Source organism: Geospiza fortis, unplaced genomic scaffold (genome assembly GCF_000277835.1).
Source record: "Geospiza fortis unplaced genomic scaffold, GeoFor_1.0 scaffold78, whole genome shotgun sequence".
Lineage (NCBI taxonomy): Eukaryota > Metazoa > Chordata > Aves > Passeriformes > Thraupidae > Geospiza > Geospiza fortis.
The window spans coordinates 4,735,760-4,741,773 of NW_005054339.1; the positions used below are offsets into that span (position 1 = coordinate 4,735,760).

General features: G+C 36.5%; 1 long non-coding RNA gene across 1 annotated transcript in view; it reads right to left on the minus strand.

Moving 5' to 3' along the window:
* Nucleotides 1-2,820: 2,820 nt before the first annotated feature.
* LOC115948008 overlaps nucleotides 2,821-6,014 on the minus strand; it is a 13,702-nt gene continuing 10,508 nt past the window's right edge. Inside the window, exons 2-3 of the long non-coding RNA XR_004081868.1 lie at nucleotides 4,784-4,857; nucleotides 2,821-2,853 (exon numbers count right to left, since the gene is read on the minus strand). This is a non-coding gene — a long non-coding RNA (uncharacterized LOC115948008). The remainder of the gene's footprint in view (nucleotides 2,854-4,783; nucleotides 4,858-6,014) is intronic.

Here is a 6,014-nt window from a genome sequence, read left to right on the forward strand (position 1 = left end):
AATTTAACAGGCAGGAGAATTCAGTGTAGTTGATGGTTTTTAACCAAATCAATTTCTGCAATTATTTATTCTACTCAGAGCTGAAACTGCAATTGCTGTTTTGGTTATTGTTTCATGCATGATTTAGGCAGTCAAAGATCTCCACAGGCTCATTTTTGCCTGTGGCCCATGGATGTACTTCCCTACCTTTATCAGACAAATAAACTTTAATGTAGATTGGTGATCTCAACAAAACTTTTAAATACACAAAATAGTCCCATATTCCCTAAACATCACAAGGGTATATTAATTATTTTCCTAAGTCATGTTACAATAAAGTGCAATATTTGTACTTACTACACCTTCACTGACCACTTTAACATGTGCAGCATCTCTGTAGTTGCCCCCCAGCCACAAATTTGAAAAAAGCATGTAAACATTCATTTTTGAAGAAAAAATATTTGTCTGTACATACTGTCAGGGCTTCATTTATTTCCTGCACAAAAATAAGCCCCTTTATACCCACCCTCACTTCCCAAGTTGAGGGAGCTCTGCAACTCAGTGCTGAGTCCACCCTAAAAATCCCTGGAAAATTTGGCTTTAGAAATTGAACAGAAGAAGCCCCAGGAGCTCAGAAGCCACCTTTCACTTTTCAGATATGATCCACTGCAGTGTGAACACATGGTTTTACTTTCCCTCAGGGCTTCTTCTGAACAGTTCCTTTGCCCAAGTTCTAACAATCAGAATGGTTCAGACTGAATAAGTTCAATCTCATACCAAGAAGACAAACAATATAATACAAAGTGATGGAAATATAATTACTAGCATTCATTTGCCAAAGCTATAATTTTCTTTTTTATTTCTGCAGCTGGTTTAAGTTTGATTGCTTCAGTGCTTTCTCCTAAAATATCCTCTGCATAATGATTTGTCCAAGCTCTGATGAACATTTCCTATTGAATGGATATAGTTGTTTTCATCTTAGGAGTTTTTAATTTATGGACATTTTAAGGTAAGTTGCACTTTAAAAGTTATGTATACAAAAGCAGAATAAAGGAGAGGGAAGGCATAAGATTTGATCAAGTGCTTGCTCAGAAAAATTCAGTGGCTTGACCCATTTTTTGTAGGCAGAGGACTTAACTTTCTCCCTTTTTTCTCCTCTCCTTTGGTCTCTTTAAGACAATATTCTTATTTTTTAAACTATAAAACAGTTTTACTTTATTAGTATTTGATTTACCACAGTTTCTCCTGCTTTCATGAAAATCATTAATATTTGATAACAAAAACAAACAAACATCATTACTAGTTCAATTTTTTTGTTATTTTCTGCTGTTCTTGCTAAGTTTCCTGTTGTTTTTCATTTAGCTTTCATTGCTGTATGTTCCAATCCATACTGATTGATTTCTTGTGAGGACAGTTTCTTCAGTCTTCATATTGGACATTTATTTTATACCTGCTGTGAGATATTAATTTTATAACATTAAATGCTATCAGTTCACATGGGCCTATTACTATGCATGAAGCTGAAGAACTCACCAGTGCCAATCTGATGTCTCTATCCAAAATAAGGCTCCTTCAGGAAAAGTAGTAGAAGATTTGACAGCCTGTTGGAATTTTATGAAGGGGAAAAATGGGAGAGGGAAAAAAACCAGGCTTATTAACCTGGAGCAAAAACTCTGAGCTGTCAAAGGCTAATCCTGAGCTGCTTGCCATGTCTTAATTAAACACAACATGGGCTGATAAAATGCAGAGAACCAACCTAAACTCCCTGCTGTACAGTGAATTTCTGCCTAGACATCAAAGACTATTTTGAATTCTCTGCAGCTTGCAAATTGTACTGAGCAGTTGTCAGATTTTTGCATAATGCATTTCAGTCAAGACTGCAGAAGAGACTCATTTGTAAGTATTTTGCAGGAGATGCTTTCCTGACAAAAATGAAATGTTAAGTGGTAATCCTTGCTTTTATACTGTTTAATTATAAACTACATCAAAATATATTTTTAGGAGTAGAAAAAAAAATGATACATTGTTCCAAAGGAACACTTGTCCATCCCCACTTAATAAGCTGATAATTTGTAATTTAATTTTTTTAAAAATCCAAAGTTGACACTACATATTAGCATTATATAAATAGCACTCTAATCTCTCATTACCCAAAAATACTGCTATTTTGGTGCAAAATTTATTCTTTCCCAAAACCTGTTGAGAAATATATTTGTAAGGAATAGGACAAATTCATGTTTTGACAGTCACTCTGTATTATGGTAAAGGACCATGAGGTTTTGTTTCTTTGCTAGTAAGAATGCAGAAAGCAAACTTGGTAAAAATCTGCAGCCCCTCAGGTTCTTAACTCAGACTGCAATACATTCTTTCCTTGACAGCCTTTTGCCTTACCATACATAAGTTCTACTTCTACACTTGATACCACTTCTATCATAACTCTACATAGAAATCCTTTTTAGTCACAAAAACCTTGAAAGAATTTTTGTGATGGATTTCAGATTTTTTTTTCAGTTAAAATTTCCATGTGAAGAAACAGTACAGGAACTGGCTGAGAGGAGAACTATGGCTATGTGCAGTTTGAAAGTCCTGTGCACAAACAGATCTGCAGCTACCACACCTGTCCTTTTGAAGCAGGCTTGCTTTAAAAAGTGAGTAACCTTTCTGAGAAAGATCCAGTTATGCCATCTCTGAATAATTCCTACAAAGGTGAGCAAAGGTTACCATTTCAACCATTCTTAGGTGTGCATGAGATACCCAAATACACAAAATACTTCACAAATACTTACGGCAAATGTTATGGAGCCCAAGCAGCCAACTGAAGCTTTTATCTCAAGTGGAAACAAAGATTTCTTGTTCTGATATGGTGCAACTCCACTGGAACAACAGCCATTTTTACCACTCATCCATCTGACTGCAGCCCAATCAAACCCATGGACTTGTATGTTATGGAAGGAAAAGACTGCTGCAGGTTTCAATTTGCATAAATTTGGGTTGTTTACTCCCAAGTCTCTCCTCCCAGTTAAATGATGCAGTTAGAACATATTTTCTTTACATTCCTTATGTGCTTTTGGTGGTCTAAACTGTGCATATTTGAGAATATAAAAGTAATCATACTCCACAGAACAAGTTATGCAAACACAATGCCCATGTACACAATCTCAAGCACAGCTATCACTTAAATCCATCTGTATGAAGGAGGGAAATGTGCAAAACCCCACACTGAGAACACAAGTATGGTATGGATGGCCTGCATATTTCTTGGCCACAAAGGCAGGTTTCAGAAACTGAATTCCTCTGCTATAGAAAAATATATTTTAGAAATATTCTAGTGTTCATAAACTTCTCATTATGTAGTAATCTATGATATCAGATATAAAGACTAATTTACGGACATCACATAAGCCCCTGTTTGGAATTATAGTTTAGAATCAGAACACGCAGTCCGTATCAACTGGAGTATCAAAAAGCAAATTATTTTCTTTAAAGAAAGATTTTTTTAAAATTTCAACACTCAGTTTATTTGGCATACAGATCACACGTTCATTCCATTAATCATCAAGTGCCTGCTGGCTAAAGATTAACACCATCTCATGCTAGCATTTGATTGCATTCAGTTGATAGTTACTCTTCATCGTGTTGCTTTTGCAGGAAGCAATCAAGGCAACAAGTCTAAAAACTTCTATTTGCATTATCTAAAATGTATTGGAAGCAAGGCCAAAACTGTTTAGGTTCCCCATTTAACTCCAGAAGCCCTGAAAGCTACATATGAATTTGAAACTTTAAGGACACTCCTGATTTCCTTTACAGCAATGGCTGGGTACAGAAACTACATACAAGTGTTAAGAGGAAGGATAATGATTTCTGCCCATAATTGTAGGGTATAAGGATACACTTTCTATGAAAATTATACTATTCTGAAAAGGTTTGGGAATCCCTTCCTCCAAAAGTTAAAAACCAGAAATTAATGGACTGAAACCACACTAGCAGCATATTCAACTATTTAAAAAACACTTGCTCATGCAGCAACAATGCCAAATACAAATCTGGCTACATTCCATATGCAAGCCCCAAAGAAATGTATTCTTGGGGGACCCTCTCAGCTGCATTTGCATTGTAAATACATTTGCAAACTGAATTCCAAGCCAAAGTCCCATTGTTCCAGCTTCCACAAGGCATCACTGACTGTGCTGAATTTAATCATTGTGCCAATCCATTTATCCACCTAGAAAAGAGATACAACCATTCTGAGTGGGGTTCTCATGAGAAAGTGATTGAAAAATCAATGTGACTTGTTCTCTTAAGTCAATTACAACCAGATATTAATGATATTTTTGTGTCTGGAGATCAAGACAGACACCTGATGGGGCTTTCATAACACCTACCTCCCAATGAAATCTCATCCTCTTACCTGGCTTATATGAGCTATTCAAAAGTTTAATTAATGAGTGATTGAAGTGCTTGTACAGTGTTTCATGAGCCTTAGAGATGCATGTAGCCTGAAAGCATTTTTAGTCAGTCCTCTAGAAAGATAAATCAAAGACTTAGGAATGCTGGATGTGAAACTGCAGCTTTGTTAAGGGACTTTGGATATTTTTAGACTTTGGCGTCTTAATGCGGGAATGACACAGGACATTTCCAAGGCAGTCTGAAAGCAAAAAAGAACTTATCTGGCCCTCACAACATAAAGCCAAGTGTGCAGTATGGAATCAATAATTTTTTTACCATGTAGGAATTTCTTTTACACAATTTACAATCTGCTTATTTGCCTAAATAATTTTATTTTGCGTAGTATTTTATCAAATACCTGAAAGACTTGCCAGTTTTTAAAGATCCAGTTCCATACACGCAGGACAAGTGTTGTAGATAGTCTTGATTTGTCTACAAAGAACACAACTGGTTTTTACCCAAGTTCTGAAACCACCAGTCAACTACTACCAGCTTTTTGAAAGAACGTATCACTTGCCTAGAAAACTAATAATTAACAAAATATTAAAATCAAAAGAAATATAAATGGACTGTGAAACTTGTTATATAGTCCTTATAAGATGATTTTCTCCATGAGAAAGTTTTGAAAATATGCTCGAAATTATATTGCCACCTGCTGTTTCTGTCAAAAAGCAGGAGCCAGGTCTGGTTGGCTATATTATTTAAAATTCTGCAAGTATAATGGAAATCTATTAATTTAGGGAATCTATTGTGAAGCAGGGGATGAAATCTCACTGCTTTTATCATCCATCTTGTATGTTCTGTGCTTCAGAGGACTTCATAAGCAGTGCACTATTATGAAAAACTCCAGGCTTTCTTTTCTTTTCTTCCCTTGTTCTAGGCCTAAATGAAAGTTGCAAAGACTTCTTAGCTGATATATAGAAAGTACCAAACAATAAGCTGCAAAGCAGTATTTGGAGGGGAAAAAAGGTAGTGATTTTGTCTGATAAATGATAATTTTACAGAAATACAAGCAAAGAAGTTCAGAGATTTTGTACACACAATAAACTCCACCTCAACTGTCTATTTCTCTATTATTGCTTAGTTTCCTCTGCAACCTCACAATGGCAGCACTTCTCTTACCATCAGCTGGAGAACACACCAGAGGATGTCTCTCTTTATCTCTGGTACCTTTGGCAAGACAAAGGTCTTGCCAACCACATCTAGAAGCAACACTATTCCAGACAGATCTTGAGGTCTTAACCTCCTTTGAAGTAACAGAATTCAGTAAGCATTTGGCCTTAAGCATAAGCCTAAATGCCATCTTGAATAGTAAAATAACTCAACGGGCTCTGAAGCATTTTATTGACTCCGACTATATTCTTTACTATATTCTTTAACACAACCAAATCCTCCTTTGCAAAACGTAGATTCACTTAATTTGCAGCTTTACGGGTCCCATTATTCCAGAAGCTGTAACCACACAACAGCAGTGTTCAATCTACGGCTCGGCAGGAGCGGGATGCAGAAATCGCTCCGGGACGCGGCAGGGACAGCAGGGGAGGGCTCCTACCGGGACACGGCTCCGCTGGGAGCTCCCTGGCCTCGGG